A 26,140-nucleotide genomic window follows, 5' to 3' on the forward strand; every position below is an offset into this window, starting at 1 on the left:
GCGTGTGCTGACTTTTAGCAGTTTTTTTCTTTCATTGAAGGTGTGATTTAATTTCAGTGTGATTGCGAGTGAGCACGAGGGCACGTCGCGACATGCGGTGGCCATGGTAACTGTATTCGCAGCTCCTGGTGCTCAAATCAACCTATGGCCGTGGACTTTGCTCATTTGCGTTTGCGGCATCGCTTGTCGAGAGAAGAACCGGTGATTTGCGGTCACCCTTTGATAATTATTGTAAAATACAGGCTCCGTGCTGAGCTATGATGTTTGGCTAACATTTCCTCAAGAGCCTCGACTACCGTTTGGCATGGTTCCCTGACCATGTTTAGAAGTGTAGCAGACACCTCCCAGTGAGCATCATATGTCCAACTGGGTGGTGTCTTTGAACGGCCCTGTGAACGCGAGGAGTACAAAACATATCACGATATTGACACGGCGTGAGCAGCGTGTTAGCTTCGCTCACTTTCTCATTTCAGACGGCGTGTGATTAAAAAATCACAGCGTATCCACGGAGTGAATGATGGTGAGTGGGGCAGTGCGTCCATCAGTCCGTCAGTGTGTCCATCTCTGCGTTCATCTATGAGCCCTTCCGTGCGTCTGTCCATCCGTCCGTCCATCCATGGGTCAAAAAAACAGACAGACAGACAGACCGACAGCCAGCCAGCCAGCCAGACAGACAGACAGACAGACAGACAGACAGACAGACAGACAGACAGACAGACAGACAGACAGACAGACAGACAGACAGACAGACAGACGCGGCCAGCGGACGGACGGTTCACGGTTTACCGATAAAACCCTCCGAAGCTTCACTTCGCCCCACTGATCCTCATTCACTCCGTGGATATGCTGTGAGGTGTTTACTACATACATGCATCAATACAGGTGACGACCGACCTGGCTTCGCCCCTAAAAAAACACAATATAACATAAACACACGGCCGAATCACGCGGAAGCCTTGGCATCCGCTCAAAAGCAGCAAGTCTTCGTCCTTCGGGATAGCCGTGATTGTACAGTGGTTAGTACCTTGCGTTGTGGCCGCAATAACCCAGGTTCGAATCCTGGTCACGGCATTTTTTTCACCTTTTTTCAACAGACGTACAGTAAGCTTTACCGAACACGCTTTCTTTTTTTAGATGCGGAGCATCTAATACTCGAGGCTTGTAGTGCGGCGCCGTCCGCAAGCTTCCTCCTCCTCCTTCCACCATCTGTGCATCCCTTCCTCCTCTACACACCGCGCGCGCTTCACTCCTCCACCATCTGTGCACCCTTCCTCCTCTACACACCGCGTGCGCTTCTCCTCTTCACGAACATTCGCTAGGTGTATAATGTAGCGCGCATGCGCCGTCACGCTTCGAGAACATCGGCAGCTGACGCGCGCGCATGCGCCGTCGCGCTTCGAAAACATCGGCAGCTGACGCGCGCGCATGCGCCGTTGCGCTTCTCCCCCTTCTCGAACATTCGACAGCTGACGCGCGCATGCACCGTCACCCACCATCTGTGCCACGCGCGCTTCTCCCCTTCGAGAACATTCTACAATTCTCCTGATTCTCCAGTGGACGCGCATGCGCCGTCGCGCTTCGAGAACATTCAACAGCTGACAGTGCATGCGCCGTCGCGCTGTATATATACTCAAGGTCGGCGCTCGCTCGCTCAGTTGCCGCTCGTCGGTTGGTTTGTACGGCGCGTCGACGTCCAGGGTCGCGGTGAAATGAATGCCAACGAATCCACAAACACAATGATCGACGTCCCTTCGACCAGCGCCACCCTTTCGCATACGTGTGTACGTGTTCACTCATTTAACACCCCCTCCTACAACCACGTTAACCAATTTAGCCATCAACCCAAGTAAGCCGCAATTTAACACCCCAATTCACAACCACGTTAACCAATTTAGCCATCGACCCAAGTAAGTCGCACTTTAACACCCCGTTAACCAATTATATGCTCCGCATCCTCCTCAGTGTTCCCCCGAGGGAAGCTGCGGGCAATCTTTTTTTTTCAGTCTTACAGGTGGATCGAAAAAAATTTGATCATCTCTCGCTAAAAGAAACCATTTGTAGATGTGAAGCGTCGGGCTCTAACGCTTACACTGGCTATGGTGTCTAGAACTTCTAGCCACCATACACTGGCGTCGACGTTGACACTGGCGCTCATGAAGAGAAAACTAATTAAGGACGCCCTTGACTGAAATCCGAATACACGATCGAGTGATGGAGTGAACAGTGAACGGTTGTGAAGTGCGAGCAGTCGGTTTTTTTACTAGCAGACGCTGCCTGCGTCTGTTTTGCGAGGCGAAAAGGGGGGAGGGAAGCGACAGTTTTGCGTGTGTCTTCTAGGGCTGGCACAAGACGCGAGACGCGAGTATACGCAGTGAGGCTGTACCGAGGGACAGCGTGAGTGAGCGAATAAACTTCAATTTTTTTTTCGGCAAAACGCACACCTGGCTAATTCTACGACAGCACCAACAGGCCTAGCCTGCCAGCTCGATCACGGGCACGCTGGATGGTCAGAAGTAGGTCTTCGAAGAAGGGACTTCGCAGGAGCGTGTCCCACTCTTCTTTTCTAAACACCGGGCCCAGCGACCCGCACTCTCAGAGCACGTGAGGGATAGTAGCGTCCTCGCCACAAGCCGTGCAAGAACTATTCGTGTAAATTTCCGGATATATGCTATTAAGGAACGCTTGTTGGTTGGCAGGAGTCTGAGTGGGACAGCCTGTGGTCTTTTCACCCAAGAATGAGGTGGCGCGAGGTGCCTTCTTTCCAAATAAAAGAATTTCATTATCTCATTGTGTGTGCTAGGAGCGTCCCTGTGTCCAGGAGGAAAGTCACCTGATTTCAAGGCAGCGCGGTCAGTAAAGCCACGCGTATACTCGTGGGCAGACTCGTTAAGGGTCTGAGGAAACCCCTCAATCACCCCGGCGTGAGCAGGGAACAAGAAGATACAGTGTGTGGTGATATCACTCTTTCTGGCGCCTCTGAGAATATGAACTACCTGCCGAGCTACCCGGCCTTTCTGAGATGCCCTGACGGCTGCTTTGGAGTCGCTTTACATGCTGTCGCTCCGACCGTCCTGCATTGCGAGTGCAATGGCCACTTGCTCAGCCAACTCGGAGTCCGTCGTCCGAATTGGGGCACAGTTGATGAACTTGCCCTGCGAATCGAGGCACAGTTGATGAACTTGCCCACCGCAAAAGCCTTGCCATGGGCAGCGTTACGCAGGCTAGTCAACGAGCTGCTTCGCATATAAAATTAAACGCCGATCGCACGACTCTCACTTCGTCTTGGCGAAAGCGTCACACTGAGATGATCAAGAGGAACATAAAGACAGCATGTATGACTTAAGCCTTTACGCCTTCTTATCCAGTCGCATAAGTGATCACTAAGATTTCGTTAAAGTGTTGACGAGGACAAGTGAAATTAGCTTCGTCAGGAATCATAAAAACTCTGTCAGTGTCCCGAAGGAGTGGAATGAGAGAGTGTGTCAGCTTCACCCACCTCACGTCTAGTGCCGTTATGTCCGATACGTGCAGCTAAGGAACGTGTAAGCAAACATGGTCTAACACCGCACAAAGGACGAAGAATATATTATTAGGAACTAGGTTGTCAAGCACCTCAGAGAAAGTCACATCTACCTATATTCCGTCGGCAGTGGCAGAGAGATAGTTAATGAAGGTAGGAAGGAGAGAACAGGGAAAACAAATAACTAAACGAAAGAAAACTCAGAAAAGAGTGCCCGCATGATTTAGCGACGAATGCTCACTTTGGGGCGCACACTCGCTAAAGGTTTCTAATGCTGTGATTGTTCGCAGCATCAATGTGTCGTGCCGATTTCCCCAAACGACTGGCCTCGCCGTACGGCTGATCTTCGTCACTTTTGAGTGTTAGTTTTGCAGGAGCCGATGGCAAACTCTCTCGGGGAATCGGCAGAAATTAGGCATGAAAACGCACATGACTAGAGAGATATTTGGATTAGAAGCCGGGAGAAGCGTGTGTCCTGCATCTTACAAGCTTCTCGAGTTTCAGCAAAGGTCAATCACACGCTACAGGCTTTTGGATGCGCTAGCAGTTTGCATCTGTAGAGAAACGCTGTTCTGTTCTTCTGCGTCACGTTAGTATTGGCACTCATATCATGAAGCCATGCGAGTTAGCGCGGCTGTCCACTCTCGGGCGAAATCTCTATAAAGTCGCACTACAAGCGAAATGTCATTTGTCACGATCTGGCATCTGCATTGTACATATGTAAGTTCATCACCTCTGTTCTTTTTTTTTCTCTGTTCATGCCATTTAATCTCCTTCTCTGACCTCCAGTCCGGAGAAACATTCATGTGTTAGCATTCTCTAGAAACGTGAAACCATTTTACAATATTTGTTTTTATTTAGTACACAATGTGAACACCTTGGTCTCATAAGGAGGGCAGTTCAAATGTCGCATGATCAATCCAAAAAGAAACCAGCTTACACAGCTGTTTGGAGATTAATTTTGATCTACAATAAAATGTTGCAGTCAGTAAAAAATTACTTTTATTAATGTTTCCTCCTACATAGTTTGTTTGTTTGTTTGTTTGTTTGTTTGTTTCTTGGCCACGTAAGTTGACTGCCTACCTGCCTGCCAGTATGTTCGCGTATTTATCGTTTCTATGCGAAACCAACCTTATGAAAACCCAACGACTACAGCACTTACGAAAATAAAGCATGTCGCGATTTCAGCCTCTGGTTTTCTACCAATTGCGAGCGCATTCAAAGTAAAACGCCAGCTTAGATCTCCTCATGATCAATTCCCCACGATAACAACAACTTTTATCCATCCATTCAACCTCGAGGATGCGGAATGCGTCCACCCACATTTGACTTTAGAGCTGCGCATGGGCGTCCGCAAAGCGAGCGCAACGGAGTGAATGGAAGAGTGCGATAAACATAAGCAGACCGGCCAGTAACGCATGACCGGAATGATGGCGAAGAAGAAAGAAACGGGGGAGGAATGCGAGAAAAAGGAAGGAAAAAATTTTCCGAAGCCGTGTCATCGGAAGTTGGGAGCTAGTCAAATATAGCTTCCACTGCGCATGATCTCACCAGCCAGTTGTGTGGTGCGGGCTTTTCTGCTTGTCTCCGTTCTGCCTAGAGTTCTGCCGCACAGACCCTCGTGCGTGGTCAGCAAGGCGAAAGCGGGAATACGGCCGCTCCCTTTGTTTGTTTACCGGAACCTCCGCGAAATGACCGCGGGGCCGCGGGAATTCGGATGTGTGTAGGATGCCGGAGCGGAAGTGACGCCAATTTCCGTAGTTTCCAAGGGGCATAACGCTTCCCATTGACAGTGCAATGTCTTGGCGTATACCCGCCGAAATTGTCATGGCGTTCCTGCAGCTACGCACGAGGTCAAGGGGTTTTATTCAAGGACGACAGCGTCTGCGTATAAAATACGAGGATGCTAGAGCATTTCACTTTTCATCTGTGAAAAAACTACTCTTATCGCGAGCTCTTCATGAGGCTTTTGCTGATACTTCCGGTATCAAATTTTTCGTAGATGCTTCTCTCTAGATTTGATTGTTTATTTGTATACGACAACATTCGAAGGTGGGCTTCGATAGATCTGTCTATCCCAGCGCCGAGCAAATGAAGCAATCTAGCAAACAAGAAACGAAAGAAAATAAAAAAATGAAGAAGAGAAAAGTGTATTCAGGCCAGCTTCTCCACAGAAAAGCGAAGAGGTTGGCCTGAATCCATTTTCTGGCCTGCTACTCCGCGTTAGAGTAGAGAAGGAGGTAAAAAAGAAATGAGAGAAACAAGGTGTTTGTGAAGATGAAGGTGATGATGAAGCAAAACCGTGGAAGTTCAAATATAATTATTGTCTCTTGTGAGTTCTTTCTCGCGTAAAAACGTGTTCAAAGTTCTCGGAATATCCGCCTAATGACGAGGTTGTGGTACCAGCAGAACTTTTTTCAAAAATTCGTTGCTTCGTACACAACAAGATGGTGGCCATCGAATTTCTTTGCGCGATATATCCTGGGCAGACGCACAAGATATGCTCATTTATTTCAGGGGTGACACAGGCCTCACGATTCAGATTGTCTGCACGGCCCATAAGGTGTAGATATATAACGAGGAGTGAACGCCACACCTATTCGTAACCGGTGCACTAAGCTTGTACTGCACCTTTTTCATGGTTGGCGGTAATCTAATGTGCATAGCTGGGTCAATTTCGTGAACACGCTGATTGCGGTGGCTTGGTAAAGACCAATACGCTGCTGTAGTTTCCCGGCAGAGGAGTGTATACACAAGAGTGTTAGTGTCCGGTCGTGAAAACGGAACAGTCAATAATGAAAAGAAAAGGAGGTTAGCCTAATCGCCAACAGTTGTCTTGCTAATGTCTTTGTGATCGTCGTCGTCCTTGTTGTTGTTGTTGTTGTTGTTGTTGTTGTTGTTGTTGTTGTTGCTGCTGCTGCTGCTGCTGCTGCTGTTGTTGTTGTTGTTGTTGTTGTTGTTGTTGTTGTTGTTGTTGTTGTTGTTGTTGTTGTTGTTGTTGTTGTTGTTGTTGTTGTTGTTGTTGTTGTTGTTAAGGCGTTCTTCTACTGATGCGGCACAGGAAATCAAATCTGTGCGCAACGTGTAATCGTAGACGGTGCAAGAGTGTATCACAGGTACTCTGGCGCCTGCTCACAAACTTAGTTTTTTTTTTCTGCTTAGTCCCGCCTTGTAACTTGAGATGAAATGCATTTTCCTCATAACGAAAGACAAACGGCTATTTATATCTGGCAAAAATACTGGGAACGTAGGCCACGTTAGAGCCGGCTATTCCACCATCATGGTAGTAACGTACAAGAAGATACACGCAAAAATACGAAAATTGAGAATAGAAAAAGAAAATATGATCAGAGGCACTATGTAAATATGTACAATACAGGGCCTATAACGCATGAACACAGTCTATGGGCATAGTCTAGTTCATACAGCGAGATCACATCACATGTAGAGCCCGTACAGATAAAAACAAACAGCAATAAATGCTGAAGACAGTTCATCAAATATGAGCCTATCGAAAAATCATGAAGGGGGCTCAATGTCGTCAGAATTATCAGAATGTGGCCATGGTCCAAGTACTTTGCCAGCTGTAAGAGTTCGTCTGTCGAGGTGGTTCAATCTATCACTAAGTTGAGCGCATTATTCATGATATTGCGGCCATTCTATAATGATATGCTCCACTGACGCATTGACATGATCACAGTGTTCGCAGTGCGGGGACTTTCTTCATTTTACGCGGCATAAGATGTGGAGTGTCAATGTAACACCTAATCGCAGACAATGCAGCAGTGAGTCAAATGGTCGATCGATCTTTTGATTGCATGCAGATCAGAAAACGGATCTATTTGATGTAAGAGTGAAGACTTTGTATTTTCATCCAAGCAAGCATTCTTGCACTATTTGTGGCGCAGTTCGGAAAGAACTTTCTTGCTTTCTGATAAACAAACGGGCACTGGTGTAAAGTAATTTTTTTCATTCGCTGCAGTGGTCGATTTGTCTGCAATTTCGTTTCCCGTCACTCCTACGTGACTCGGAAGCCACTGAAAACATATGTCGTGACCATACAGATAAGCGATGGTAATTGTTTTTAAGATTTCATATATTATTATTCCCTCATATATATAGAAACAAAATTCTTAATCATTTGTAGCACTCCTTTGAAGTCAGAATATATTGCCCAGTTTTGCCTATGGTGGCTTTCAACAATGATTTTTTTGAAGCTTGTAATATTGCAACAAGCCCTGTTGCTGTAGACGTTGTTTTTCAAGAAAGCCGGAGCAGACGTTCTATTTCTATATGCGGGTATGTATGTGAAAAGCCGCAGTCGAGCTTTCATCTATCGTAGATCCGTCCGTAAAAACAAGTGGGAAACGGTCTCGATAATTGTACATTTGTTGAAGCGCAAGACATTTTGCTTCGAGGTAGTGTATCAGAATTTTTTTTGCTCTAATCTTTTAATGTCCAAAGTGACTGAAGGCGATACAAGCTGCCAAAAGGGAAATTTGGTATGTGTAGGCAAGAACTAGTGTTCTTGTTGTAGTGTGGTCTTATTATCTCGCAAGGTGTCACCGATTCACCCGCTTCTGAATTGCGATGAAGGTTTTCGGACGGTTAACTGCGATGGCAAATATAACGGTTACAGAAAATGGGACAAATGTTAATTATGATATCTCCTTCCAGCCTTTACTTTTTCTATTACTCATTAGTAAGAGCAGCACGTTTCAGTTATAGACGGAGATACGATTCAAAAGTTTAATTACTGTAGTGAACTCATATGCCGGGAGTTACGGGACTGTATTGCTAAAGATTACTTCATGTGTTTTTTGTGTTTTTTTTGTCAGTATTACTGCAACGATAACAAAATAGCGGGCTCTAACGTAGCCTACATTGTCATGTGTCTCATATATATATATATATATATATATATAAATATATATATATATATATATATATATATATATATATATATATATATATATATATATATATATATATATATATATATATATATATATATATATATATATATATATATATATAGGGGGAGACAGAAGGTTAGGTGGGCAGATGAGATTAAGAAGTTTGCGGGTATAAATTGGCAGCAGCAAGCACAGGACCGGGTTAACTGGCGGAACATGGGAGAGGCCTTTGTCCTGCAGTGGACGTAGTCAGGCTGATGATGATGATGATTTATATATATATAGCCTAGCTTGTAGTGAAGGCACTATACCAAAGATATAGCGGAGCTAATTGTGAGTACGCCGGTCCGAATCTCACTTCACGAAAAAAGTTTTTCGCCTAAAATATGTCTCTCTCTCTCTCTCTCTAGCTTTGTTTCTCTTTCTTTTTTTTATCTTCCTCTTTCTATTCGTTGTCTCGCCCATCGGGTTTATGGCATTACACGCCGGTGTAATAATAACATCTGGGGTTTTACGCGCCGAAACCGCGACATGATTATGAGGCACGACGTAACGGAAGGCCCCGCAAAATTTCGCATACATGGTGCTCATTGGAGCGCACCTGAATCGAACAGCCCACGGGCCTCTATAGCTTTTCGCCTCCACAGGAATGTGACCAGCGCAGCCTGCAGAATCGAACCCGCAACCATAAGGGTGGGCAGGAGAGCTCCGTAAATCACGCGCCGGTGAAATTGGCACGCGTGTACTGGAATCAAAGCAGAATACGCCAAGAAAAAATTGACAGTGATGAAGAGTGAGAAGAGAGCAGGTATGGTGATGGTCATTTTCTGTTCACGGCTCACCGACAAATGGCCTCTTTAAACTACTCCGCTGTTAAAAACCGTGTTACCGCTTACCCTGGCCAGCTCATTGGCGCTTAAAAACGAATGAGCAGTTCGCCGCGGTGGTCTAGGGGCTAGGGTACCAGGCTGCTGAACCGCAGGTCACGGGTTCAAATCCCGGCTGTGGCGGCTGCATTTCCGATGGAGGTGGAAATGTTGTAGGCCCATCTGCTCAGATTTGGGTGCACGTTAAAGAACTCCAGGTGGTCGAAATTTCCGCAGTCCTCCACTACGGCGTCTCTCATAATGTTATGGTGGTTTTTGGGACGTTAAACCCCACATATCAATCAATCAATCAATCAATCAATCAATCAATCAATCAGTCAAACAAACAAACGAAAGAACGCACAAAGCTCAGCTTTCGTTCCGTCGATAGTTCCTTTTTTTGTTCTTTTATTGTACACTTTTTTGTGCGCACATTCCGTCGTTGAGTGGTTTCTTTTTCTTTTTTTTTCGCGTTACCTTTTCCTTGTGCTTTCCAGGTCAGGCCGACGCTCGCGTCACAGTGGGCATAAACGGAAACTGAATATGCGCTTTTTTTTTTTTTTTTTTTATTGGCGCTAGTATGCCCTACGGCATCAGTTAAATAAAAAGGAAAAGTTTTGTTTCCTGTATGAAGGCCAGGAGTTGTCGATGCAGTGGACCGTGCGTCCAGCGCGTCAAGTCAGGTGGTCGGCCGGGGTGGTGGTGAAGGCCGCGTAGGTGGCGAGTGCGAGCCTGGTGAAGGCCCGGGCAGGTTCCCAATAGGTGATCAAGCGTTGCCTCTGTGGCTGGGGCAACGCAGAATGGGCACGTCGTTGGGGGAGGCTGTGCACCAGATGTCCATGTAGCCCGGATTGCAGGAGTCAAGGCGGCGCCCACACGAATCCTCCTGAGCGCAACCTCCTCTCGGCGAGTTAAGCCGCCGGGAAGGTCAGATCCACGCGGAGGAATGAGAGCACGCGTGGAGCGCCGGAGGGTTTCTTTGTGCACAAGCAAGCTGTCCTTCGGGGACAAACGAAGTAGAGGCAGCGGGTGTTGAACAGTCGCTGGATGGCAAGCGGCATCTGCTTCCACTTGAGCCGGTGCAGACCGGCGGGTCCACAGAACGCGGACAGGACAGGCACATGAGTGGATCAGTCGGTGTATATCGGAGGCTATATCGATGGAGCTGGTCACTTTTCGCAGCTCTCGAACTGCCTGCGTGGAGTCCGTATATACAAGCAATTTATCGTGTGACAAAGAATCCATTTTGGATATCATAACTGTTAACCCGTCCCGTATAGCAGTGAGCTCCGCTAATACGGATGGGAACGGTGCCTCTGTTACGTAAGAGCAGATATGTTGGATTTCAGGTTGCGCGGGGCATACGAGACTGGTGTGCAGAACGCAATTATCGGTAGCTGCGTCTACGTATACCGCTAGTGAGTTCTCGGTGGTAGTGACGATGCCCTCCTGCGCCGCTTGTCGGGTGGATTGTCGCAGGCGGGTCAGTGGTCGGTTGTCACTGGCCTGTGCCTTGAGCCATGGTGGAACTTCTGCCACGGGTGCGTCAGGCTGTGGCAGCGTTGAACCATAGTAGTGAGCTAGAGCTGCCGCCGCAGGAACAGCTTGACTCTTTAGGTAGCGAGCGACTCGACGCTGGTGTACAATTTCGTCGATGGTGTTGAGCTGCGCTTCCGCCTGGAGGGTCGTGATAGGTGTCATACGGGGAAGGCATGTAATCGCCCTCATGGAATCTCGGTTGGCGGTTTCGAGCAAGTCCCAGTCTCTCAAAGTCAGTCGTTGAAACTGAGCTTGATAAACGAGCCGAGGTTGTAGGATTGATCGCACCAAGATACGGGCCATTCGAGAACAGGCACCCCCCGTCTTTTGAGAGATGCGACGAATGAGATGGAGGGTATTAGCACTCTTCCGGCGAGCAGAGCGAACCCACGCATTCGCAGAGCCAGATGCGTCCAATTCGACCCCGAGCACACGTATAGTGGATACAGGGGTGAGGGTATGGCCATTTAGGCTCAAACATATCGGCGTCTGCAGGAGGCGACGGCGACCTCGTCTGTTGGTGATAGACATGAATGCAGTCTTCGTGGCAGATAGTGTCAGTCCTATGCGCGCACACCAGTCCGACGCCTTGTCGAGAGCACTCTGGAGTGCCTCCTGCTGGCGTTGAAGGTCTGGATGTAGTGTCCACACAGTCAAATCATCGGCATACAGGAGGAAGAAGGCATCTGGAATGCGTGCTAGTTGCCACGCGAGGGGCAACAGGGCAATATTGAAGAGTATCGGGGCTAGAACCGAGCCCTGCGGTACACCCCGCTTCATTACAAAGTGTCCGGTTCGTTCCTTGCCTACTCTGATGCAGAAGGTACGGTGTGCCAGAAAAGACTCCACAAAGTCGCAGACGCGAGGCGGAAGTTGAAGCCATTGCATTATGTGATTGATCGCAGAGTGGCTGACGTTGTCGTAGGCCTTATGAACGTCCATGGCGAGAAGGGTTCGAATGCTGCTTGATCTTCTTCCCACAAGCACCATGGACGTCAAATGATCTAGGCCATCTTCCGTGCCCAGGTGCGGTCGAAAGCCAATCTGGGCCGGATGGTACCAGGCGTGCTTTTCCAGCCACCAGGAGATGCGCGACGCCAACATGCGTTCAAGAAGCTTGCACAACGTACACGTTAGAGCAATCGGCCGAAGATTAGAGAGGCTGTTCGGGTGCTTTCCCGGCTTAGGTATCGGCACAACTTCGGCATGCTTCCACGATTCAGGCAGCCCTCCGGTCGTCCAGACTGCGTTAAGCGTGTCCAGCAGCCACTGCAGTGCAGGGCCATCCATGTTCTTGAACACTTCATAGGAGATCCCATCTGGTCCTGGTGCCTTGCGTACTTTTGCCTGGTCAATTGCTGCCTGGAGCTCCGCCATCGTGTATGGCGCTTGCATGCCTTCGATGTCCGACGGACTGGGAGTCACGCCAACCTCCGGAGGCAGGTTACACGGACAGTCGAATTGTGGTGGGGCCAGGTTGTAGGCCGGGAAGAAAGCCTTAACTATTTCTGGAGCGAACTGGCTTGGCGTGCATCCAGAAGACAGACACGCACTGGCCGCTGGGTCCGGCGTACGGGTGCCTAGTTCCATACTCCGGAACGTTCGCCATATTGAGGCGGTTGAAGACGATGGACCGAGTGACGCACACCAGTCCATCCACCGTTCGCGGGCGAGACGCTTCTCGCAGCGACGCGCCGCAGCGGTGAGTCTGTTGAGGTTATCACGAAGCTCAGCGGCTGCCGGATCTCGGTTTAAGGCCAGCTCTGCACGACGGCGTGCTGCCCACAGACGCAGAAGATGTAAATTTGGATGTGGTCGGTTCTCCTCTACCCAGCTTGACTGCGTGGCGGCTTGTACAGCTCTGGTTAACACCTGCAATGGATCAGACGATGTATCAGCAATCGAGTCGTTCAGTTCATTGCGGAATAAGTCCCAGTTGGTTGTGTAGCATCGACGTCGGAGGCGGCGCTGGTTATACGCGGCCAAACCAATTTTCAACGGATGGTGATCACTCCCCCAGCAGTCTGGTTCTAGGTCCCACGAAACGTCACACATGCCCAACCACCACGAGAGATCGGGCGCATAAGGTGGAGCACAGGGATGATCCCACCGACGTGTAGAAGTAGCCGGGGCATTCAGAAGGACAAAGTGCGCGTCTGTAAATGTGTCTAGCACGATGTTGCCTCTAGCACTGGAAGAAGGGTAGCCCCACGACTGATGAGGTGCATTGAAGTCTCCCCCAACTAGTACTGGGCACCCAGGATAGGTTTGACGCAGGTGAGCCAGCCACCCCAAACGCAGTCGGGGAGCGCTGCCACTATACGGACGCACGTAAACTGAAACCACAATCACGTCAGTACGCGGAAGTCTAACGAGCACTGCCACCACTTCTTGCCACTGGTTACACCACTGCAGCAGGGGAACCTGCGTTTGAGGATATGTAGTCACAACATACACTGCAGCCTTGCCTGGAGGTCCCAACGCATTGGTGCAGCGTCGATCAGGGATGGTTGGGGAATCATACGCAGTGAATCCAGGGATGCGTGGAAGCGAATTCGTTTCTTGTAGAAGCAGGCACCAAGCGGGGAGCTTCCCCAGCGCAAGGCGATAGCGAAGCTCACCAACTTTATTTGCAAGTCCCCGGCAGTTCCACTGCAGGACACAGTGGTGGCGCGTTGCTTTCAAAGGAGTGGTCATTGCGGTGGAAGGTTGGCGAGCACCACCTTTGAAAGCTCTTGCAGTTGCCGGGCAACAAAGTGGAGGAGCTCTGCCGGAGTCATCTTGACTGGTGCTGACGCGCTTGCGCAGGATAATTCAGGCACAGAAGCAGCGTACGGCACGTCTGTACCGCGCATCGCAGTTGGTCCAGCGGGTCGAGCGAGATGGGTTCTGCGTTGAGCGAGGCGCTTGACTTCCATTTGGAGCTGCTGTATCTGTTGGTCAAGCTTCGCCAGATCGTCTGTACCCGTAACGCTCAATTTAGGCGTATTCGCAGGCTGCTGAACACGTTTTTTGCCCCGCTTGACGGCGTCGCTGTACGTGGGGACTTCATAGCAAGCATTTTCAGGTTCTACCAACGCTGGTGTGTCCTCTTCGGAGGGGGACAACAGTTCAAACCGGTTGCTAGTCGGAATGTCGGCGTCCCTTTCTTCTTGTGTCACCGAACGCTGGCGGCGCTTGCGTTGGCGACGGGCTTTGAGAGCCTTCTGTTTAACTGGACAATCTTTGGACGTTATTTCATGATCGTCCGTTTGGCAGAGCCCACATTTGTACGTGCGCGTCTCGACGGACTCCATGGAGGTGTCTGCGGGTTGGGGACAAGAATCTCGCATGTGACCGGTACGAAAACACCGATAGCAGTGTACCACACCGGGCTTGTACACATGAAATTTCAGGATGCATCCATAGTACGTAATGCGGCTTGGTGGCGTTCGAGGCCCTTGGAGAGTGACAAGGCACGTGCGTCCACGGCCCATATAACGAGCTGTTACAATCTTGTGTGTGGAGCAGGTCAAAGCAGTGATAAGGCCCTCCGGCGATTCCCCTGGGTCAACCCCAGAGACCACATACCGACGCAAGTCCGAGCCGGAACTCAAGTACGCTTGCACCTGTACAGTACAATCAGCTGTGACTGGCAGAGTTTGCAGGTGGGTGAGGCGGTCAACGTCTGCTAGCGAACGCACCCATACGGATACGCTGTTGGTGGGATGGTGAATGGAGAAACCTTGAAACGCGGTGGTTTTGAGGCAGGTGTCGAAGGCTGACTGAAGGAGGCGATTTGACAATTTTGATACATCGAAGCACTCACGAGGTTTTACGACGACTTTGTACTTAGACTCGGTGCCAGGCGAGGCGACAGCTGCCGGAGAGGGGCACTCCCGCTTGCTTGCCGGTGTGGCTGAAGCAGACAAATCATCTATTCCCATTTGTGAGTCAGCCACGCGTTTCGCACTGCGTTTCGGAGCGGATGATGGTTGTGATGGCTGCGTCCCAAGCTCCGCTGCAGCCATCGTCACTGGTTCACATGAAGAACACGGGAGCGCCGCCGCTGCCAGACGCAACCGGCGAGACGCCGGAACCGTCCTGGCGAGCGTCCCACGCACAATGTTGAAGTGAACGGCACCAAGGGTGGTTAGTCCAGGTCGTCGATGGTGTCCGGAAGAAGAGTGCTTGGGGGCGACCCCACGGCCTCGTCCAGGGCGTCCGGCAGGTCTGTCCTTAGCCGGTGGGGCCAGAGAGCTGGGCGGCGTTGCGTTGAGCCAGGGCGCAGAGAGTGGGGGAACGCCGGTGGGGCGATGGTCGCGCGAGCCGATGCTTTCAGCCGATATTCACGGAGCCGTCGAAACGCGTCCGCTCTCGTCGGCAGCTCAGCTGCGTCCTACCGAATATGCGCTTCGCTGCCGTCCATTGCGAGCATTTGTGGCAACGCTTTCGCGGAGGATACCGAACGCGTGCGTATTGTGGCACGCGTGTTTTATGCCCGTTACCCTTCGACACGCATGCCTCCATCGCGTCAGCGCGTCCCACTTGAACTGGGAGGCAAATATTTGCGCTTCGCGGAAAACTGCGCGTAAGGCGACCGGCTGTGACGTGGCGAGTCGTGCAAGTTTCGGATGAAAAAAAAAAAAATAACGGATGTGGGAAAACAAAGATATAGCGTCGAAGATAAGAAATTGAAGAAGAAGTGGGATCTTTCCCCCCTCCCCCTTGTGTATGAGCAAGCGCTACGACGCTGTTGCGCGCTCCAAGCAAGCGGACACAGCAAACGTTTTACAGTGAGAGATGCACAACTTGCGTAACACTGCCGCACCCTCTTCCCCCTTCTCCTCGACGAAATTTCGCCTGTCTTTTCGTCACGCTATTTTTCAATGCTCGCGCTCAAGATGCAAGAATAAGACGCATGACGTTACAGTGGGAGAAAGAAAAAATTGGCAGCTCCAATCGATGATGCGCAAAGCACGAATGAGGAACGTTGACATGTCACTTTAAAATCAGCCCAGCATTACGAGGCGGGTGGACGTAGTACACAGTAAACGCAAGTAGAAATGCTATGCGCACTCACGTATCTACATAATATGCGAGAATGTTGTTTACACTCGCGTAATGAAGGCATCACAAACGTTCGAAATACCAACACCAGCAGTGTTAGGCATGTAAATTATGCCGTACATAACTTCCATGTCATTATCATGATGCAACTAGCATTTGTGTTCGTGGTCAGTTCACGTCACGTAATACCGAATTTGGCATATGTGATGCGATAGCGAAACAGCGGCGAGCGCACCATGAGCGTGGGGTGTAGCTATGACTTACATCACATGCATGTCATGATTTCCACGTTAGGGCCTGTCACTTACGTTCGCCATGCAGTTATGCCATACTATACTAGCCGTGCAATACGTCATGTGAACGAAGCCATCGTTAGAGCAGCACGACTATGAAATGTAAATCATGAGATTCATGGCGTCATATCATGGTTTTCATGTTATGACTAGTCACTTATGCTCGTCATAAAGTCATGTTGTGCCAAACCCAATTTTGGTATATATGCCATTGTCGAAGCAGCCAGGAGAGCTAAAGCTCGTAGGTGGCTAGATAGATAGATAGATAGATAGATAGATAGATAGATAGATAGATAGATAGATAGATAGATAGATAGATAGATAGATAGATAGATAGATAGATAGATAGATAGATAGATAGATAGATAGATAGATAGATAGATAGATAGATAGATAGATAGATAGATAGATAGATAGATAGATAGATAGATAGATAGATAGATAGATAGATAGATAGATAGATAGATAGATAGATAGATAGATAGATAGATAGATAGATAGATAGATAGATAGATAAGGTCAATGTCGCCAAAGTCCACTAAGCATTTAAAGGGCCACTCACCAGGCCCCATACCAAATTTTAGTTAGAACTTATTGGAAGTTGTTGGGTGTCCAATGAGGAACATTTTTCCACAAAACTTTCTTGAATAGGTTCATTACGAGCTGAGAAAACATTTTTTTTTTCATTTTTCGAAGCGACGTGAAACGAGGATGAGAGGAGGCGAGCTCGACACCCTTGCCGCTCTTACACGTAGCCTTCGCAAGCTGCCCCACCGCGGTGGTCTAGTGGCTAAGGTACTCGGCTGCTGACCCGCAGGTCGCGGGTTCAAATCCCGGCTGCGGCGGCTGCATTTCCGATGGAGGCGGAAATGTTGTAGGCCCGTGTGCTCAGATTTGGGTGCACGTTAAAGAACCCCAGGTGGTCTAAATTTCCGGAGCCCTCCACTACGGCGTCTCTCATAATCATATGGTGGTTTTGGGACGTTAAACCCCACATATAAATAATAAATAATAAGCCTTCGCAAGCTAAATCTTTTTCATACCCTCTCTTGCATCTGACCAAGAGGTCACGTGGGCATGATGTGCCCGAATAAGCCTAACCCCGTGCACGCGAGTGCCATTTTTTTGTTGTTGTTGTTGTTGTTGTTGTTGTTCAGCGTTGTTTTGAGGTCTACTGCCTGTTTCTGCGGGATGGTTTTAAAACTCTGGTTTAGAACACCGCCTTGAACGTGGTAGAATAGATGAGCACAATGAGTGCGCGAACTCGTAGGAGCGTTACTTCCGCTTGCACGGCTGTCGTCTTCTCGATGCGCTGACCGCGGGGACACGAACGCATGCGAAACGCCGGCACATTAGCCCCGCATCTCGCTGAAATTCACGGGCAAAAATGAAAAAAAAATCTCGCACGTTCCCTTATTGCGACTCATTATTTATCTCAAGTTTTATTAATCTCTTCAAGCAACTAATTACATAAACCACGCGTGTCGTGTTAAATGATTTTCGCCATGTCACGTGCTACTGTTGGCAACGTCAGCACAGTCGTCTACGTGGAGGACCAAAATCACTGCATTGCCGTATACGCAAGGCCATTCATACGCGCACGTCATGCCCTCGTTAGGCAGATTTTGTTGCGCGTCCGCAGCTGCCGTGCGGACGCAGCTTCCCACTGCGAATGGAGGAGGAGAAAAACTTTAATCATCCCAAGAGGGAAAGGTGCGGTGGTGGAGTGTCAGAGGAGCCTACACAGCGTAGGTCTCCGCTACCCTCTGGGCCCAATCCGAGATCTGGTCCTGGACCTCGGGCGCCGAGCTATACATAGCAGCCTCCCACTGCTACTTACTATTAATGTGTAGAGAATTGGGTGGTGGGTTTCGAGTACACCCCCACATGATATGGTCTAGGTTAGCTCTTTGTTGACAGAAAATGCACAAAGGGGAGGGGTATATCGCAGGATGTATAAGATGGCGAAAAGATGGGGTAGGAAACGTACGGGTCTGTAACTGGCGCCATAGTATTTCATGATAGCGCGAAGCTCCATGATGTAAGGGGGTATATAGTGCACTGTAGGCGGTAGTGATTTGTTATATCGTGGAAAGTCATAAGACGATCTCTCGCGCTGAAAAAGGCCGCGTGGTCTAAGGCGCCATCAGAGGCCTGCGCTCGGCTGGTCTTTCCTCGAGCACAGGTATGAGCCTCCTCATTGCCACCCAACCCCACATGCGCGGGCGTCCATATGAGAGCAACGTCTTGCGTGTGAGGATGTTTCTTAAGAATTGAAAGGGCAGTTGATGAGATGCGACCTGCGCTGAAGTTGCGTATGGCAGTTTTGGAGTCACTTACAATCATAGTGATATTGGGGATGGATAGACCTAAAGAGATCGCAGCCTCCTCTGCCTCCTCCGAAGAGTTGACAGTGATGGATGCCGTTGTGAGCGCCTTGCCGTTATAGTCGACAGCAGAGAGGGCATAGGATGAGGAGGATGGGTATTCTGCCGCATCAACATAGCGCACGTCATTGGCTCCATGCAATTTTTTCTGGAGAGCTTTTGCTCTTTGGATTCGGCGCTTAGTATGATATGTTGTATGCATGTTTTTAGGAAGTGGCGGTATGAGTAATTGTTTGTGTATGTTTTGGGGAATGTTGTATTTAGCATTGGTGAGTGAGGTGAAGTTAATTCGGGTAGACGATAAAATGTGGCGACCTGCGCTAGTGGTCGCGAGCCTTGCGTATTGAGCTGTTAAATCTGCGAATGGTTGGCAAGCTGCGTTCGTACGGCTGCTGCGTAAGCGCAACTGAATCTGTCTATTATCATCATCTATTCTCTGGGCGCGCGCTCACAAAAGGAAGGGGGAGAAGCGTTCATCTTGAAATATGACCCTTGAGTGAGAATTTATTAGAAGGCAGAGAGGTCGGCCTGAGCTAGTTCGCTCGAGCCTGCTACTCTACACAGGGGATAAGGGAAAGGGGAAAGCAAGAGGGATGAAGTGTGATGATGGGGACAAGAAGAGGTGGTGCGTATGTACAGTAGCCACTTAGTATAGTACCCTACAGTCTAGTTTCTAGTCCAGTGCTTTTTATAAAGTCTAGAACAGCCTTTGTAGCAGTTTTTGACACTGTTTGGTCGTTCATTGCTGACAATATGTGGCTTTCACTTAATGGTGTTCGTCCAATGCTTGCCAACGTTGCAGTTAGCATTCCTCTTTGTGCCACGTATAATGCACAGTCACAAAATATGTGAGCTATCGTTTCGCGCACTTGGCAGCGTTCACTATGTGGGCTGTCCGCACGGCCGATTAGGTGGGTGTAGTGACGAGTGAAGGCGACGCCCAGGCGGATTCGGTGCAGTATATTAGCATGTCTTCGGCTGATTTTATCTGGAAGACGAAAAGTCATACTGAGGTCTGTTTCCCGCAGGCGCTTGTTCCGGTGATCTGGTAACAACCAATAAGTGGCAGTGCATTCGCGCATGAGTGATCTCAACAATGTGTTGACGTCACCTCGCGAGTAGGGTACTTTGACGTACATAGGAGCGTTGTATATTGCCGCTCTTGCTTCGCTATCGGCTGTTTCGTTGCCAACCAGGCCGCAGTGTCCAGGAATCCATTGGAGTGTAATCAAGTGACCGCCCCTGTGTGTTAGGTCAAATGCTTGAACGATTCCTAACGTTAACTCGTAAAATTGGCCTCTTTTTAAGCAAGAATGGATAGCTTGAAGCGCTGATTTTGAATCAGACAGAATCGTCCATTTACGCAGTGCTTGGTCGTTCACAAATTTGATGGCTTCTTGCATAGCAACAAGTTCTGCAGCTGTCGAAGATGACCTATGATCTAATTTGTACTGTCGGGAAATACCGAGTTGAGGGATCACGAAGGCTGCAGCTGAGGCGGATGAAGTTACGGATCCATCGTTGTAAATGTGCACATAGTCGCTGTATCGGTCATCTAAATGTGCCAAGGTGAGTTGCTTGAGGGCAATATAAGAAACATGCGACTTATACGAAATTCCACGCATGTGAAGGCATACCAGTGGTTTAGTTAATGTCCATGGAGGCACTGCAGGGATTACGGCAGGTGCAAAGCCTGACGGGATCATGTGCCTATGCGTATCGAGGCATCGCGAATAGGTACAGCCTGGTCGGTCCACTTGTAGCGAAGACAACGGGTGCTGTGCATGTCGGGTCAGCAGTGTTGCGAAACGGCCTCCGTGACCCCACCGCTGCCACCACTGTTGCGAATCTGCCTCCGTGGCTGCCACCGATGCCACCACTGTTGCGTAGCGCCGGGCCTATCCCGCCGCTGACCTCCACTGTTGCGAACGACGGACCGATCCCGCCGAAGCCACCACTGTTGCGAAAGACGGCGACGCCAACACGGTGCCGAAGGCGCCACTGCTTCCGACTCCGCCGGGAAGGTCACCAGCCGTTTGGTAGCGTATGTTTCTCAGCTCGCGACTGCTTCTGCGCAGAGCTGATCAGACGAGCGGACGAGACGACGGTGAGTCAAACAAGGTTTATGTACAGCATATATACAGAGGCGTTACAATTTCGGCACTGGGGCCGACAGAGACTCGAAGAGCCGAGCTCTTCTCTCTAACACATAGTTCAGCCTTTCGCCTAAGACCGCTGACTCACACACATGTCGGCACTCCGACACGGGGACTCCTCTCCTAGGACCTCCGATCGCGGCGCGCCGCAGGGCTTCTTTTATTTACACCGGGCCCAACTAAAATGTCCAATCAGAAGCGCCGCCGGTCTTCCGAGCAGGCTCCTCCAATGGGGTTCGCCGCGCGATGCGTCAGGCCACCAGACATGAGGACGCCGGCTCGCTGTCACGTGCGCAACTGACTCAATGCACGTGGGCCACAGATGCGCCGCGCGTGTTCACGCCGTGGAGTTGTTCGCGCCCGGCGGAGTGCGGGCTGGCCTTGACCCAGATTGCCCGTTTCAGAGGCACGGACGTTTGACGAGGACTCGCTGGCATAACAGCACCCCCGCCGCCAGACAATGCACCGGAAAGACGAGCTGCTTCCACGGGGCTCGGATGTCAGGTGCGCTCGTTCGCCAGGTCCCTCCAGGTTCGCCTCCAGGGCCATGGGGAGAATACAGCTCCAGACTGTTCCGGGAACACATCCCATCATTGACGACGGATCCCAGCCCCACTGGCGTGTCGCCGCAACTTGCTGACCAGCTTCACTCGTCTCTTCTGACCATCTTCGGTTTCAGCACTTGTCGATGGTTCTGCAACTTGCTAAGAACGGTTCGACAACAGACAACACACGACACAAGCAAGTGCCCTCGGTCACCCGACAGAACACCAGACAAAGTATAGTACAACATATACCTATCTACGTGTTTATCGGAATTTTGTTCCCTCTACATCAAGAGGCACATGTGGGACAAAAGACCCCTAAAATGACAACTCAATTTTTTTTTCCACGTACAACAACGTAACGGATTAGAATACCACATAAAGTTGGCCCCTTGAGATCACTCTGAACGAGAGCGCTCAGCCCAGGTCGTGATGAGGTCAAAATTTTGCCCCGAATCGCCAGCCAGAAACCGAAAGGTTGAGAAGTTACTAGCTGGAACGCACTGATCAATGCACCTGCATTAGCGTTTACCTTCCCCCTTTTTTTTTTCTTTAGCGAACGTCAAAGTTGCGCTGTGGAGCAACATGCTCCACCTCAGTAACCGGCCACTTTTAGGCGACGATACCTATGCGGCACCAAGAGCGGCTCACACTTGCGACGTTGCACAGGGGAACAACGATACGGCTTGCTACTGATTGACTCCTCACCGCTTAGCTCGATATCGTGTTCGATCACCCTCATGTTTCCGGGGCGGTCCGAAAACACGTCTTCAAACTCGGAACCAATCTTTCTCAGGTCCTCTTTCTCAGGTCCTCCTTCACTTAAGCTAGGCTCTAGGTTTATCTGCTCCCAAATTACTTTCGATCCCCCTTCGATTACCTCACTAGAACTCAAACTTTCTGCTTCCTCTTCCTCTGAAGCATTCAACAACAGATTTACGATCGCTTGATGTTGAACGTATGGTTTCATCAAGTTGTAAATTTTGTCCGGCCGCCTTCCTAATTTCACTTCATAATTTGTATCGCAAGGCTTCGATAATACTTTGACGGGCCCTTCCCAATCAACCTCAAGCTTGCTCCTTTTGGGTGGCTGCAGCCGCATTACCTGATTATCAACTTCAAAAGCGCGCTTCTTCCCCGATTTCTCGTAGTGCTCCTTCGACAGCACTTTTGCCGCGTTTTTCTGGCTTTCCACGAGCGCTTCAATTTGGCTTTCCACTAGCGCTTCAATCGAGAGATCCTCACGCTGCCCTCGAATGAGCGTCTCTCGATCAACTCTCGGCAGCTCGCTCCAACTTTCCGCTACCGGCGAGAGCGTTGCAACCCTCTCGCTCTGACTCAATGGCGCCACGTCGTCTCCCCCAGCGCATACCGCGCCGGCCAGTTCGGCGACGGGCCGCTCGCGTGACTGCTCACATGACTCATGCGGAAACTTTCCTTTCTGGGGTTCCGTCGACCCGCCGACAAGGTCACTTGAGAGTTCACCGCATTGAACCAGATCAAGCTGCCGCGATAGCTTCCGCGCTTGCGATCGCGTGAGAACCATGCACGCTAAGTTGGGGAAGAACGATTTGCCCTGCTCTTTGAGAAGCTGCTCCGAGTTGTTGGAGAAAAGATAAGGAAAACGATCATTTAGCGCGGCAGACACAGCTGCTTCGGTGCGAAGCTTACCGAACGGGCCTTCAATGACAACCGTGGCGATTGGTAAGCGAACACTCTGCACCTCGGCGACTTGCCTGATCCACGCGCATTCTCCTGTAAAGTCATCCGGAGACACCAATGAAGGATGGACAACGTCCATGGTCGCTGCTGAGTCTCTAAGTGCTCGGCACGTTTTCTCATTGACCCTAATTTCTTGGAGATACGGCTCCAACAACCGAATGTTTTTTTCTGATTCTCGGATCGTTGCGAAGGCAAACTTTTCCTGGCAGTTTCTCGCGATGTGCCCTTCCTTTTTACAGTTGTAGCAGATTAGCGGCTTCCGTTTGTTTTCCGATTCAGATGCCTGTGTGGTAGAAACCTCACTCGATTTCTCCGCTTCTGTTTGCCCTTCCCCTACACTGTCCTTCGTAAGAGACGGGTCCTTCTTGAAATTACGGTGCGGAACGGGTTTCCGTTGATCAGGTTTCCTTGAAAAGCCCTCTTTCCTTTCATCCTTTTCAACGCGCACTGTCCTGCTATGCAACTTTCGGCGAGTATAATACTCCTCAGCTAACTCTGCTGCCTTGTTTAGCTGTACTTCACCAAGTTTGTCCTGCAGCCAAAGTTTGACATCCTCCTCGATGCAGCGGTAGAATTGCTCCAATGCAACGCATTCCACCACTTTATCGCGGTCGTCATAAACACCTTCGCCCTTGAGCCATTCAATCAAATCGGCTTTAAGACGAAACGCGAAGTCAACGTGTGACTCATTCCCCTTTTTAGCATACCGGAACCTTTGCCTGAAAGCCTCGGGTGACAACTTATAACGTCTCAAGAGCACTTCCTTAACCTCGTCATAGCTCTCAAACGCTTCCCTCGACAAGCAAGTTATCGCGTCGGACACTTCGCCGGGAAGAAGAGCTAGCAGGTTCCGCGCCCAAAGAGACTGCTCCAAAGCATTTCGCTCACAGACGTGTTCAAACTTGACGAGATACTTCGCCATGTCCTCGCCCACTACGAACGGTGGCAGTTGATCCCGAATTCTAATACCGCTGACCTGAATCGTCGGAGAAGCGGCGCTAGGCGCCTGCGAACACTGTAGGATTGCCAATTCTATTCGTTTCATCTCGAGGCGCTCCTGTCTCTCGGCCTCCTCGCGCTCGCGACGTTCGCGCCTTTCAGCTTCTTCACGTTCGCGAGCTTCTCGCCTTTCAGCCTCTTCACGTTCGCGAGCTTCTCGCTTTTCTTCACGTTCGCGAGTTTCTCGCCTTTCTTCACGTTCGCGAGCTTCTCGCCTTTCTTCACGTTCGCGAGCTTCGCGCCTTTCAGCCTCTTCACGAGCTTCTCGCCTTTCAGCCTCCTCACGTTCGCGAGCTTCTACTTCTCGCCTTTCAGCCTCCTCACGGCGTGCTTTAATATCCACCCAGGCCTCATCGACTTCCTCAGCCGACACTCCCTCATCCTTCATGATCTCAAGGATCGCTTGCTTTCGTTTCGCACGGCCCAATGTAATGCCGAGTTCCTCACAAATTTCGATGAGTTCCTTCACTTTAAGGTTCTCCATCGTTCACACTAGCCTCTTGCTGTTTGCCCCTGTTAAGAATCTACTTGCCGTACCCACTATAAGCCTACTAGCAAGACGCGCAAGCAATTTTAACACTGCCGTGTTTACCCCCTCCGCATTAACTTTGGTTTCAAAGCACTTCGACTTTGCTTGAAACGATCAAAGCTCCCTCTAATGCTTCCACAGCCCTTCTCTAAACTACTACAACCTGAGCTAGAGTAGTCTGGTGAACTGAGGGGAAAACATCAGGCACTCACCGCATCGATGTCGCTGACGCCGGCCGATCCCGCAGCTGCCAACCACTGTTGCGAAACGGCCTCCGTGACCCCACCGCTGCCACCACTGTTGCGAATCTGCCTCCGTGGCTGCCACCGATGCCACCACTGTTGCGTAGCGCCGGGCCTATCCCGCCGCTGACCTCCACTGTTGCGAACGACGGACCGATCCCGCCGAAGCCACCACTGTTGCGAAAGACGGCGACGCCAACACGGTGCCGAAGGCGCCACTGCTTCCGACTCCGCCGGGAAGGTCACCAGCCGTTTGGTAGCGTATGTTTCTCAGCTCGCGACTGCTTCTGCGCAGAGCTGATCAGACGAGCGGACGAGACGACGGTGAGTCAAACAAGGTTTATGTACAGCATATATACAGAGGCGTTACAATTTCGGCACTGGGGCCGACAGAGACTCGAAGAGCCGAGCTCTTCTCTCTAACACATAGTTCAGCCTTTCGCCTAAGACCGCTGACTCACACACATGTCGGCACTCCGACACGGGGACTCCTCTCCTAGGACCTCCGATCGCGGCGCGCCGCAGGGCTTCTTTTATTTACACCGGGCCCAACTAAAATGTCCAATCAGAAGCGCCGCTGGTCTTCCGAGCAGGCTCCTCCAATGGGGTTCGCCGCGCGATGCGTCAGGCCACCAGACATGAGGACGCCGGCTCGCTGTCACGTGCGCAACTGACTCAATGCACGTGGGCCACAGATGCGCCGCGCGTGTTCACGCCGTGGAGTTGTTCGCGCCCGGCGGAGTGCGGGCTGGCCTTGACCCAGATTGCCCGTTTCAGAGGCACGGACGTTTGACGAGGACTCGCTGGCATAACAGCAGACGAAGGTGCACTCGAAGAGGCTCACAGGACGTGTAAACCTGTATAGGGTGGGTGCGTGACTCCTCTATGGTGCCAGAGGTAGATGTGCACCGTGGCAGGCCAAGGCATATTCTCAGTGCTCGTGCCTGAAGGCTCTCTAAAGTACGAAGGCACGTTGCCCGCATGCTGGAAAGCACAGGTGAGTTGTACCTTATATAGCCCACAAACAATGCCTTGTATAACTGCAGAAGACTTTTCTCTGAAGGGCCCCATCTCAGTCCTGCTATAACACGAAAAACATACACAAAACTGATTAGCTTGTTTCGCAGCACAGTCACATGCTTTGACCAGGACAGGTTGCGATCAATGACGACCCCTAAATAGCGGTGGTGCTTGACCACGGGAATCACTGCTCCGTGAGCGAAGATTGGGTACCACGACATTGATTTCTTCGTAAATGCCAATGCAGCACATTTTTCTATTGAAAGTTCCAGGCCCTGACGACGTAAGTACTTAGATGTTATTGATGTGCCTTGTTGTAGCCTTGCTCGCAGTTGTGGTCGCGTTGCTCCAGATGCC

The 26,140-nt window shown here is 50.3% G+C and overlaps 1 protein-coding gene and 1 non-coding gene across 2 annotated transcripts in view; both read left to right on the forward strand.

Moving 5' to 3' along the window:
* The window catches only part of LOC119178675 (activating signal cointegrator 1 complex subunit 2), a 215,401-nt gene that overhangs the window by 19,443 nt on the left and 169,818 nt on the right, over positions 1-26,140 (forward strand). The gene's annotated exons all lie outside the window — the stretch shown is intronic.
* Positions 1,000-1,071, forward strand: TRNAH-GUG (transfer RNA histidin (anticodon GUG)). The gene has a single exon. It is a non-coding gene; the product is annotated as a tRNA-His (tRNA).

The sequence above is a fragment of the Rhipicephalus microplus genome, chromosome 1 (genome assembly GCF_043290135.1).
Source record: "Rhipicephalus microplus isolate Deutch F79 chromosome 1, USDA_Rmic, whole genome shotgun sequence".
NCBI classification, from domain to species: Eukaryota; Metazoa; Arthropoda; class Arachnida; order Ixodida; family Ixodidae; genus Rhipicephalus; species Rhipicephalus microplus.